Here is a 13,876-nt window from a genome sequence, read left to right as displayed (position 1 = left end):
GGATCTGAATAGTACGCTTGGACTGCCCATCAGTCTAAGGATGATAAGCCGTACTAAAGGTCAACTTAGTGCCCAAGGCACTCTGCAAACTCTGCCACAACCTAGCAGTAAAACGAGGATCTCTATCTGAGACGATTGTCACTGGGACCCTATGCAATCTCACTATGTCCCGAATATACAAGTCGGCGAGATGATCTACCGAATCTCTCACGCACATGGGAATGAAGTGCGCCGACTTAGTCAACCGGTCTACAACCACCCAAATAGCATCACTACCCCGCTGAGTCCTCGGAAGACCTACAACGAAGTCCATAGTGACATGCTCCCACTTCCACTCGGCAATAGGCAAGGGTTGCAACAAACCCGCTGGCCTCTGATGCTCGGCCTTCACTTGCTGGCAAGTAAGGCACTTAGACACGAAAGCTGCCACATCCCTCTTCATACCCCGCCACCAAAACTGGCGACCCAAATCCCGATACATTTTAGTGCCTCCCGGATGCACCGCAAGGCGTGAATGATGGAAATCTCGGAGTACTTCCTCTCGGCAAGACTCCGGCACAAATAAACGGTCTCGGTATCTCACACTCTGGTCGGGATACACTGACAAACCCTTCTCAACTTTCCCACCGAAGATCTTCTCTCGGAAAGACTCTACCTCAAGGTCACATCGCTGTGCCTCTAACACTCTAGTCACAAGTGTAGGCTGCGTAACAACAGAAAACAAGGCCGCAGCCTCAACAGGTTCGCCTAGATGCAATTCAAACTCGCCAAGTGCACCCAACATCTCCCATTCCCGGATGGCTATACAAGCTACATTACTAATGGATTTCCTACTAAGGGCATCGGCCACAACATTGGCCTTACCCGGGTGATAGTGCAACTCAAAATCATAATCCTCAATGAACTCTATCCATCTCCTCTGCCTCAAATTCAAGTCTCTCTGTGTAAAGAGATACTTCAAACTCTTGTGGTCCGAGAACACCTCGAATCTCTCACCATAAAGGTAGTGCCTCCAAATCTTCAAAGCAAAAATCACTGCTGCTAACTCTAGGTCGTGTGTAGGATAGTTCTTCTCGTGTATTTTCAACTGACGTGAGCCATAAGCTACCACTTTCCCCTCTTGCATCAACACACAACCCAAACCCTCTCGTGAGGCATCACAATAGACCGCGTAACCCAACCCTCTCTCTAGAATAATCAAAACTGGAGCGGTGGTCAATCAAACCTTCAACTCTTGGAACGACTTTTCACAAGTCTCACTCCATACGAACTTGACCCCTTTCCGCGCCAATCTAGTCAACGGCGACGCTAGCCTGGAGAAATCCTTCACAAACCGACGGTAGTACCCAGCTAATCCCAGAAAACTGCGGATCTCAAACACACTCTTAGGTTGTGCCCAATCTTGCACTGCCTCTACCTTGGATGTATCAACAGACACCCCTTCCCCGGATACCACATGGCCGAAGAATTTCACTTCTCCTAGCTAGAACTCACACTTCCCAAACTTGGCATACAGCCTATGGGCTCTAAGCAACTCAAGCACCACTCTCAAGTGTTTCTCGTGCTCCTCCTCTGAAGGTGAGTAAATCAGGATGTCGTCCACGAAAACGACTACAAAATGGTCTAAGAACTCCCGGAAGATCCGGTTCATCAAGTCCATAAAGACTGCCGGTGCATTGGCAAGCCCGAATGGCATCACCAAAAACTCATAATGGCCATACCGCGTACGGAATGCCGTCTTAGGAATATCCTCCTCTCTGACCCTCAACTGGTGATAACCCGATCTGAAGTCTATCTTAGAGAAACAACGGGAACCCTTCAACTAGTCAAACAGATCATCTATACGGGGCATAGGGTACTTATTCTTGACCGTAGCCCGATTCAACTTCCGGTAGTCTATACACAATCTCAAGGCACCATCTTTCTTTTTAGCAAAGAGGGCCGGTGCTCCCCACGGTGAAACACTAGGGCGAACAAAGCCCTTATCTAGTAATTCCTGGTGCTGAACTTTCAACTCAACCAACTCCGCTGGAGCAAAACGGTAAGGTGCCATAGAAATCGACGCCGTGCCGGGCACCAGATCAATAGAGAACTCTATCTCTCGGTGAGGTGGCAAACTAACAAGGTCCTCGGGAAAGACATCCGAATACTCACAAACCACCCTCGGCAACACAAGCTGGGTCTCACCACACTCACCACTCTCAAAGCAAGCAAGTAACCCACTAAGCTCACTCCGCCCTCGCGAATCATACCCCGGTGGCAAAACACTACCAACCCGGTCTCCCAAGAAATGGAACCACTCCCCGCTGAAGGTACATAACGTGACCCTCTGGCGGTAGCAATCAATAACAGCCCGGTATGACGATAGCCAGTCCATACCCAAAATAACATCAAAACCCTTCATGGGCATGACAACAAAAGGAAAAGGAAGCCTATGGTCGGTGACCTCTATATCACAACCTCTAACACCTTGTTTCAAAATCAACTCACCACTAATAGGCGATACCACACAAATAGGAGATGCTAACTGTGCCAACTCCAATTCCAAAACAGATGCAAATGTAGCAGATACAAAAGAATGAGATGCACCCGTGTCAATCAACACACTAGCAACCGAGTTGCAAAACAGAAAAGTACCTCTCACTACTGATGGAGCCGGTACTAGATCTTGCGCGGTAACAGCATACACGCTCCCCGTAGGCCCCTGATCTACTTGCTCACCCCTCGGAGCATACGACTGCTGCACTGACTGAGACGACAAAGCCCCCGGATTGGCCCTCGAGGCCTGCACAAACTGAGCTGGCTGAAATCCCTGCGTCTGTCTAGAACCAGACGCTCCTGAAGTAGCACTCAACTGTGGGAAAAACCTCTTCAGGTGCCCAGGCTGCCCACACTGATAGCAAGACAAGGACTGGCCTCTGCCCTGACTCTGGCCCTAAGGTCCAGCTGATGAAGAAGCAGCTCGCTGACCCCCTCTCTTCTGCGGGCAAACCGAAACTTTGTGACCCAGCTGGCCACACTTGTAACAGGTGAAATCCCCTGACTACCTCTCCCGGAGCCTGCACTCGGCACTGGAAAGGTCGACCTAGGCAAACCACCCTGAGACTGCTGAGGATTAGGACCCCTCTGTCTCCTGCCATCACCCTGACCATCTTGGCCCCTCTTGGAGCCTCTCTGCCCCTCATCCTCCTCCTGCATCATGAGCTCCATATGAGCTGCTGCATCCACCAAACGTCTATACTCTCGGATGAAAGATCCACCAACCCTCAACTTGAGGCCTCGCCTCAACTTCTGCTCAAACTCAAAGCAACGGCGTTCCTCGAACGCCACCAGTTCAGGTGCAAACTTAGACAGACTGGTAAAAGTAGCCTCAAACTCGGCCACAGACAAGCCCTGCTGTTTAAGCTGGCAAAACTGTTCCCTCAGCTTCTCCCTTGCAGCTGAAGATAAAAACTTCTCCTGGAAAGCATTCACAAACGCCTCCCATGCACCACCAACCCTGCCCTTTTTCTACTTCCACCATTGACCCGCATCTCCCTTCAGTTGGAAGGATGCCAAGGTCACCTTTAAAGCCCCGTCCTCGATGCCAAGCATCTCGAAGGTCTTCTCCATCTGTTCCAACCACTCGTCAGCCTTAAGTGGCTCCTTCGGATCCCCAACAAACTCGTCCGGGTTAGGCCGGAAGAATTCCCTCTTCAAGAAAGAAGGCCCGGCCTCAGCAACCTGATTCTCAGCTCTGAGAATACCCAAAGCCCCCGCTATCTCTCGGGCCAAGGCGCCCATAGCCTGCTGACCCGCTGGTTCGGCCACGTTGGCCTGACCAACTCCCTCCTGCACTGCTGGAACGTCACCCGATAAAGGTACCTCCTGCCTACCACGCCTACCACGTCCTCGTCCTGACATCCTAATAAAGGTAACCAAGACTATTAGCACATTCACAAATGTGCCGAAGCTATAACACTCGCGTCCTAATGCATGGACAACTGTAATTCACTCCACGTAAGCACATAAACACATAAGCACTTACGAATTTCATTTCCGGATAATGATAGTCCCGAGGCGTTACTAGAGTTCCGGTTAGAAACAGCATTGATCAAGTGCCTTTCCAACAAGACTCACAGAAACCCAAAGATCCAAACAACATCCTAGAAACTAAATCCCATACCCAGTTAGTCACATAAGCATGTTATCAATTAAGCACATAGCATACGACACTACATCTAAGTCTCTATCAAGCGAGACAAACCCATTGTGATCCTAATCACTTCCCACGTACCCAAAGTATTCAAACCCGGTACGCTCTGATACCAAGTTGTAACGCCCTCAATTAAATAGCATTAAACCCATCAATATAGACATACATTTATATACAAAAGATCCACATTTTTCAATTCATTAGAGTACTTCATTACAAAAGTATTACATGTTAACAACAAAAGCAAATGCCCTATGGGCTTACAGCTTTCCAAGTTAACACTTGGTTACAAAAGAGAGTACTAACTCAATTACATATTAAGCCACTGGCTTGAATTTACATGTAATACATCAAAAGAAATAAGACAACAAAAGTGTGTCCGCCTCTAGCCTCCCAAGCTATGTCCTTGGAGGTGGCATGCTACCTGTACCTGAAAATGATATTCCCATATAGGGTGAGCCACAGCCCAGCAGAGATATACTAAACCAACTATGAACAATGACTAAAAGATTAGCAATTGATAGATGGCCAACACTGATACATCCACATATATCACGTCACAATTTCATAACATACGAGTCTATGTCACTTTTCCTTCTCCATCTTTATTTAATAGATAAGCATATTAGCTATATCAACATATCAACAGATAAACATATCACGCATCAACAGATAAGCATATAAGCTATATCCACATTTCACTAGACAAGCATATGAGCTGTATCTACACTTCTCAAAGATAGGCCTATGAGCTGTATCTTCACTTCTCTAGACAAGCATATGAGCTGTATCTACGGAGTTCATCCCCCATCTCCTCCTAACACTGTCCGGTTTAGAGGTACATCCCCCATCTTCCTCTAAATCGCGGAGTACATCTCCCATCTCCTCCTCTATACACAATGCATATGAACACAAAGGTTCTATACACAATCAATCAATACATAGAATTAACGCATTCTATCCACCGTCATACCCTATGACACATTCAATCGATTAGTTTTAGTTTGCCTAATCATCATGCATTGTCTACAACAATTAAGACTATCCTCCACCGATAGCCCAAAACAGTTATTTCTAAACAGAAAATAAATACACAAAATGGATATTAAATCAACATTTCAATTAGGTGAGCGATAAATGATTCAACTAAACCCTTTAATCCCTTCCCTTTCCAATTTCCATATTCTCAATTTAATCCCTCATTTCCAACAATTAATTATACAAATTAATCAATCAATGTAATTAGGGCATTTTCCATAATTGACATTTCAACCCTTCACGATTTCATTTTCGTCGATGTTTCAACATTTATTTCATTCCTTCATGCCAAACATGCATTTAGGTTTTATATATTTAAAACCCCAACTTTTTTAAAATTACACAAAGGCCCAAACTCTCTCAAAATTACCCAACCACCCCCAACATATCGAAATGCCAAAATTTAAAAACAAAACTCATAGAGAGGAGTAGGATATCCCTACCTCAAAAGATGACTCCCAACCAAGAAGGTGAAGAAGAGGAAAATGCTCCAACCCATGAATTTTTCGGATCAAAAGATAGCCCTCGACGATCAACAACTTTTTTTGTAAAGGCCAAAGGTGAGGAAATCACTCCTACTAGATCAATACCTAGAGAGAAGTCAAGGTTTTAGAGAGAGGAGCTCTCAAAATGGGTTTTAGAAAAAGTAGGAGAGAGAAAGGAAAGTAAAAAGTGATTTAAAATCACCCAGCGGATAACTCATATACGCATGACCCGCTCGAGCGGAGAACACAACGCTCGAGCGCAATAAGGCCCGTTCGAGCGCCTAGACACAAGAATAAAGCACTTCCGCTCGAGCGCGAAAACTAGTCCGCTCGAGCATAGATTTCCCCCTCCCAGAACTTATACCCAGAAAGTACTACCCGCTCGAGCGCCAACAAACCCGCTCGAGCGCTACCGCTCCAGCGTAAACAAACCCGCTCGAGCGTAAAAATCACATCTGCAGAAGTTTTGCAAGAACACGAAATACTGGAGGTGTGCAATCCCCGCTCGAGCGCAAGAAGACCCGCTCGAGCGGATCGCCTAAAAACTGGACGACAAGGAATTGAAACCAAGGCCTAACCAACCTGTAACAACCCTACTCAAAACATCCTAAAACTCAATCAAGTGGAATTAAAGGATGGCAACAAGATAGATACCACTATCAACTTCACGGAACCGAGTCCGGAATACAACAGAATAGTAAAAGGGACAACCGGGATCGCTATAAAACCACTCAAATCGGGGTCGGGAGATCGGGTCGTCGTCGGGCCGAGTTTAACTTGCCATCCCTAGTTTGGAAAGAATTTTTTTAGTTATTTTGACTAATTAACATAGCTAAATTAGTTTTGTTTGGGAAAATCTTTTTGACTTTTATGATTTTTTGATCCTTTTTGTGAAAAATCAAGTGAAATGATTTGGTTTGTTGACATTTTATCTAATTGACTTATTTTGTTTATTTTATCTTTTTACGCTTTTTTTAGTCCCAACCATTTTCTCAGAATGGGACTAAAGTTTTGAGCCGATTTGTTACAAATAGAATTTTTCTTCATTACGAGGCTTTTGCAGTGTTTTTGGGTTGGGTTAAAAGTTAGAAGATGACTTTTAATCATCTTCCCAAAATAGTCTTTTGTTTAGGTTTTGGTGGGTTGGATGCTGGTCACGATGGTAGGAATAGCTAGTGGTCGTGTTAGGATGTGAAGAGGTGGTGCTTATAAAATTTAGGCTCAAGTGTTGTTTAGGATGATATAAATAAGTGTATTTTTTTTACTTTCTATGAAAAAATGTATACAAAAATAGAGAGATGATATGACCTAAAAAAGTGCATTTATTTAGTTTATGGTCCTGTTTGGTGGAGCTTTTTTAAGTTAAAAGCTGATAATTAGAAAACAAAAGCTAAAAACACCCCTACTTCGGCTTTCAAATAATCATCTTTTTTTAACTTATTTAAACTATTTCTACCTAATAAGCTATAAGTAGAAGCTGCATCAAACAGTCTGACACAAACTCTGAAATCAAAATAAGCTATAATCACCTCCAAAAGTTGTAACAAGCAATCCCTATGTCAAATAGTGTCTTGGGCTTCGTTAGGCTATCCCAGTTAGGACCAAAGAAGCACAAAAGATAAAACAAGCTAAGCCTTCGTTTGGGATGCGGGTTGGCATTTTGATTTTTCGGTTATTTTAGCATAGGGCTAAAAAGTCTAGTTTGGAATAAGCTTTTTAGATTTTTTGACTTTTGTAAGAGAAAAATTAAAATGATTATAGGTTGGATCAGTGGCGGACGGAGTGAGGGACCAGGGGGGTCATGTGCCCCCCCTGGATTTTGGGATTTTTGTTTGTTTGTTTGTTTTTTTGGCAAATACAAAGAAAATATTTTAAATAAAAAAAATTACAAAAATATTATTAGGGTGAAATGTCAATGATATTTTAAAAATTATGAGAACAATAATGGTTATTTTGATTGAAAATGAAGAGACTACTATAAATCATATTATCTATGAAAATTTTATAAAAGATTTTGAATGTAACGGCGATGTCATTATTATTGACATTCAAGTATAAGTAATCTCACTATAAAGATATGAAATTTATTGGATTGTTAGTTATATTTGACATATGAAGTTTACTCTCTATGTGTTTATTTACTATTACTTGGTGATATCACATACTAATGATGACGTGGTATTACCATTATATTGAATTTTTAATCAAATTTTGTATAAAAAATAATTTATCATTATATAATTTATTTTAAGACTTATATCCATATTTTTTTATATCATCCATGATACACTAGTTATAAATAACATTTTTTTGATGTTTCTCGAAATCAATCGTAAAAACTTGCGTGAAATATTTTTGTAAATTTTTTTGATATTTATAAATACAAGTTGCATTCCTCATGAGATCATATAATCTAGGTTGAATTAAGAAGTTGAACAGTGTAAATTAGTGTAAATTTGTCACGCCCTCAAAATAACCCATTATATATATATCATTGACATGCATTCTTTAAAGAAAACAATTTATTAATACATTCATCAGAGTATTACTAAATAAACGCATTACATGTATCATCGAATAAAATGACCTACAGGCTTACATCCTTCCAAGCCAACACTTGGATACAAAAATATGAGTTCTAACTCAATACAAGAAAAGCCCTAGGCTTGAATGTTTACATGTACTAATAAATAAATACAATTAACTAAAGGTAGTCTTCTTCAAATCCAGAAGCCAAACCCTCCCAAGCTAAGTCCTTGGAGGTAGTTTATCACCTGAACCTGAAAAATGATGTTCCCATAAAGGGTGAGCCACAGCCCAGTAGAAATATACTAAACCACATATAAGCAATGAATAAAGCAATAGCATTCAACAGATGGTTAACCAAGATAATCAATTACTTCATTTTACAGTCTCATGACACTATTGTTTAAAACACGTTTTACTTTCCAACTTTATCAACATGGCTCAGAACCTGGCCAAACTTACAACAGTGAATTATATATATCATATTCACATTCTTCCAATATCAACAAACAAATGAGACTCAAGCTCAAATCAAAACACTTCATACTTCCAGATTGATACACATTTTAGTGCTGTATCAATAAAAACACTTCTATATAAATAAGCACACATAAAAGTGATGCTAATGGAGTCCATCCCCTATCTCCTCCCAAACAAAATCCAGTTTAGAGGTCCATCCCCTATCTTCCCCTAAACCGTGGAGTACATCCCCTATCTCCTCCCACACAAAACAATGTATGCAAATGCAATGCTCAATCAATACACGTATTTTCTGTATCAATGCAATAGTCAAAATTAATGACTTAACCAATGTGATTAGTTTCAGTTATTCCTAATCCACATGCAATGTCTACAACAATCACGACTATCCTCCACCGATAGCCCAAAACAGTTATTTCTAGACTGGAAATAAATATATCAACAATTCAATGGGCGAGTGATTTACATTATCCAACTACACCATTTAAGTAATAAATTTCCCAATTTCATGAATTTAACCAAATTCCCCAATCCCCTTAAATTAATTACACAAATTAATTAATTTAAACAACTAGGGTTTTCCCAAAATTATCAAAGTAACCCCAACTTATCAAAATACCAAAACTTAGAACAAAACTTATAAAATGGAGTAGGAAATCCCTACCTCGAAGGAGACAACACAAATGGAGAAGACAGAGATGAATACTCAAATACCAATATGCTCCAAATCGCCAATTGTTCAGATTAAATGAAAGCCCTCGACTCCCTCTATCTTTTTAATAAAGCAACTAGGGTAGAAACACACTCTAAACAGATCAAACCTAAGAGAGAAGGTGAGTAGGGAGAGAGAGAAGTCGGACCTTAGGGTTTGGAATCTAAAAAGATGATAAAAACTGATTAAAAACCCGCTGCTGCGTATATAAACTGGACAGGCTCGCTCGAGCGAAGACTTGGTCGCTCGAGCGACCAGACACAGAGAAGCTACGCTCGAGCCAAGGAAGCCTTGCTCGAGCCAACAACCCAAAAGCTCGCTCGAGCGAAAGAAAACTCGATCGAGCGAAGAACTCAAACCCTCAGGTCTGTAACCAGACTCACGCTCGAGCGAACGAACTATCGCTCGAGCAAAGAACGAACTAACTCGCTCGAGCGAAGAAAAGCTCGCTCGAGCCAAGAATGCAAAGCTACAGGTCCAAACCAGACGCAAACTCTCGCTCGAGCTACCAAACCCCGGCTCGAGCGAAGAACCAAAAACAACATCTCGCTCGAGCGACAAACTCCTCGCTCGAGCGAAGATCCAAAATTCTGGACAGCAACACTTGGATTCTAAACCCAACCAACCTGAAACAAACCTGCCCAACACATCCTATAATTCCAAATGAGAAAATAAGGGACAACAACAACAACAATCATACAATGACAGAATCTACGGAACCTAAGTCTGGATACAATAATCAAATGGGAAAAGACTGGGGTCGCTATAACCTCCCCCCCTTCAAAGAATTTCGTCCCCGAAATTAAGCATAAGTTTTTGAAAACAGATTCCCTTTTTTTTGACAATTCATTAGTAAACATCTTGACCCAAAACTGGTCATTTCATCTCTTTATCAAGAGGCATCTCACATTATATATATAAAACAACATACACTCAACCTGTATCACTATTATGCATTATTCCTTTCAATGTTAACAATTCCCATATCATATTCAATCGCATGATATATATAACCCATTCAACAATGTACTCAACAGATGCAATGTTACACTAAACTTCTATAATGAAGCAAGTTTCAAGATACATCCATTTACCAGTACAAACTCAATGTTTTACAACTTAAGATATATGTTAAGCTCTTAAGTTCAACAATAATACAAAGTCTAAATACAAGATTACAAATCGATAAACATGTCCGGGTATTTTTCGCGGACTACCAACTCACGTTCCCAAGTGGCTTCCTCCACTCCGTGGTGTTTCCACAAAACTTTGACCAAAGGGATGGTTTTGCCTCGCAAAACTTGATCCCGCCTATCCAAGACTCGAATCGGTCTCTCCTCATATGAGACATCCTCATCAACCACTAAATCGGTCCAATCCAACACATGCGATGGATCCGGCTCATACTTCCGAAACATACTCACATGAAAAATGTCATGTACTCCGGACAGCTGCGGCGGTAACGCTAAACGATAAGCAGCCTCGCCAATCCTCTCAAGGATCTCAAACGGACCAATGAACCGAGGGGACAACTTCCCACTCTTCCCAAACCTCATCAAACCCCGTCTTGGTGATATCTTCAGAAAGACATGATCACCCACCTCAAACACCAAAGGTCTCCTCCTACGGTCGGCATAAGATTTCTGACGACTCTGTGCTGTAACAAGCCTCTTACGGATAAGCTCAACTTTCTCCGTCGTTTCCCTCACCAACTCCAGACCCAACAGAGGTGCATCACCCACCTCGGCCCAACACACAGGAGATCTACATGGTCGGCCATACAAGGCCTCAAATGGTGCCATACCGATACTAGACTGGAAACTGTTGTTGTAGGCAAACTCCACCAACGGCAAGTGCCTCTCCCACGACCCACTAAAGTCTAGAACACAACCCCGAAGCATATCCTCAAGGATCTGAATAGTACGCTCGGACTGTCCGTCAGTCTGAGGATGATAAGCCGTGCTAAAGGTCAACTTAGTGCCTAAGGCACTCTGCAAACTCTGCCACAACCTGGCAGTAAAACGAGGATCTCTATCTGAGACGATTGTCACTGGAACCCCGTGTAACCTCACTATGTCCCGAATGTACAAGTCGGCAAGATGATCTACCGAATCTCTCACGCGCATAGGAATGAAGTGCGCCGACTTAGTCAACCGGTCTATAACCACCCAAATAGCATCACTACCCCGCTGAGTCCTCGGAAGACCCACAACGAAGTCCATAGTGACGTGTTCCCACTTCCACTCGGCAATAGGCAAGGGTTGCAACAAACTCGCTGGCCTCTGATGTTCGGCCTTCACTTGTTGACAAGTATGGCACTTAGATACGAAAGCTGCCACATCTCTCTTCATACCCCGCCACCAGAACTGACGACCCAAATCCCGGTACATCTTAGTGCCTCCCGGATGCACCGCAAGGCGTGAATGATGAAAATCTCGAAGTACCTCCTCTCGACAAGACTCTGGCACAACCAGACGGTCTCGGTATCGCACACTCAGGTCGGGATACACCGTCAAACCCTTCTCAACCTTCCCACCGGAAATCTTCTCACGAAGCGATTCTACCTCAAGATCACCCCTCTGAGCCTCTAACACTCGAGTCACAAGTGTAGGCTGTGCAACAACAGAAAACAAGGCCGCAGCCTCAACGGATTCGCCCAAAAGTAAATCAAACTCCCCAAGTGCACCCAACATCTCCCATTCTCGGATGGCTATACTAGCTATGACACCAACAGGTTTTCTGCTAAGGGCATCGACCACCACATTGGCCTTTCCCGGATGATAATGCAATCCAAAGTCATAATCCTCTATGAACTCCATCCACCTCCTCTGCCTCAAGTTCAAGTCTTTCTGTGTAAACAAATATTTCAAACTCTTATGATCCGAGAATACCTCAAATCTCTCACCATAAAGATAATGCCTCCAAATCTTCAAGGCAAATATCACAGCTGCTAACTCTAGATCATGCGTAGGGTAATTCTGCTCGTGAATTTTCAACTGACGTGAGCCAAAGGCAACTACTTTCCCTTCTTGCATTAATACACAACCCAGACCCTCTCGTGAGGCGTCACAATAGACTGCATAACCCAACCCTCTCTCTGGAATAATCAAGACTGGAGCGGTGGTCAGTCTAACTTTCAACTCCTGGAACGACTTTTCACAAGTCTCACTCCATACAAATTTGACTCCCTTCCAAGTCAACCTAGTCAAACGCGACGCTAATCTGGAGAAATCTTTCACAAACCGACGGTAATACCCAGCTAACCCCAGGAAACTGCGGATCTCAAACACACTCTTAGGCTGTGCCCAATCTTGCACTGCCTCAGTCTTGGATGTATCAACAGACACTCCTTCCCCAGAAACTACATGGCCTAAGAACTTGACCTCTTCTAGCCAGAACTCACCCTTCCCAAACTTAGCATAAAGCTTATGGGCTCTAAGTAACTCAAGCACCACTCTCAAGTGTTCCTTGTGCTTCTCCTCAGAAGGTGAATAGATAAGGATGTCGTCCACGAAGACGACTACAAAACGATCTAAAAATTCCCGGAATATCCGGTTCATTAAATCCATAAAAACTGCCGGTGCATTGGTGAGCCCAAATGGCATCACCAGAAACTCATAGTGGCCATACCGCGTACGGAATGCCGTCTTCGGAATATCCTCCTCCCTGACTCTTAACTGATGATAACCCGATCTCAAGTCTATCTTCGAGAAACAACGGGAACCCTTCAACTGATCGAACAGATCATCTATACGAGGCATAGGGTACTTATTCTTAACCGTAGCCCGATTCAATTTTCGGTAATCTATGCAAAGTCTCAAAGCACCACCTTTCTTTTTAACAAAGAGGGCCGGTGCTCCCCACGGCGAAACACTAGGACGTATAAAGCCCTTATCTAGCAACTCCTGGAGCTGAATCTTCAACTCAACTAACTCGGCTGGGGCAAAACGATAAGGTGATATAGAAATCGGCGCCGTGCCGGGCACTAGGTCAATATAGAATTCAATCTCTCGATGCGGTGGTAAACCAACAAGATCCTCGGGAAAAACGTCTGAATACTCACAAACCACCCTTGGCAACACAATCTGAGTCTCATCATCCTCACTAATCGAAAGGTTAGCAAGCAGACCACTAAGCTCACTTCGTCCTCGCGGAACATACCCCGGTGGCATCACATTACCAACCCGGTCCCCCAGAAAATGAAAATACTCTCCGCTCATAGTACAACAAGTGACCCTCTGGCGGAAGCAATCAATAACTGCCCGGTATGACGATAACCAGTCCATACCCAAAATAACATCGAAGCCCCTCATAGGCATAACGACAAAGGAAAATGGGATTCTATGGTAATCAACCTCTATATCACAACCCCTAACACCTTGTTTCAAAATCAATTCACCACCAAGAGGTGACACTACACAAATAGGAGATGCTAACTGT

This window comes from Camellia sinensis, chromosome 6, assembly GCF_055761805.1.
Source record: "Camellia sinensis isolate YWXY chromosome 6, ASM5576180v1, whole genome shotgun sequence".
Lineage (NCBI taxonomy): Eukaryota > Viridiplantae > Streptophyta > Magnoliopsida > Ericales > Theaceae > Camellia > Camellia sinensis.
This window is presented reverse-complemented; position numbering follows the sequence as displayed.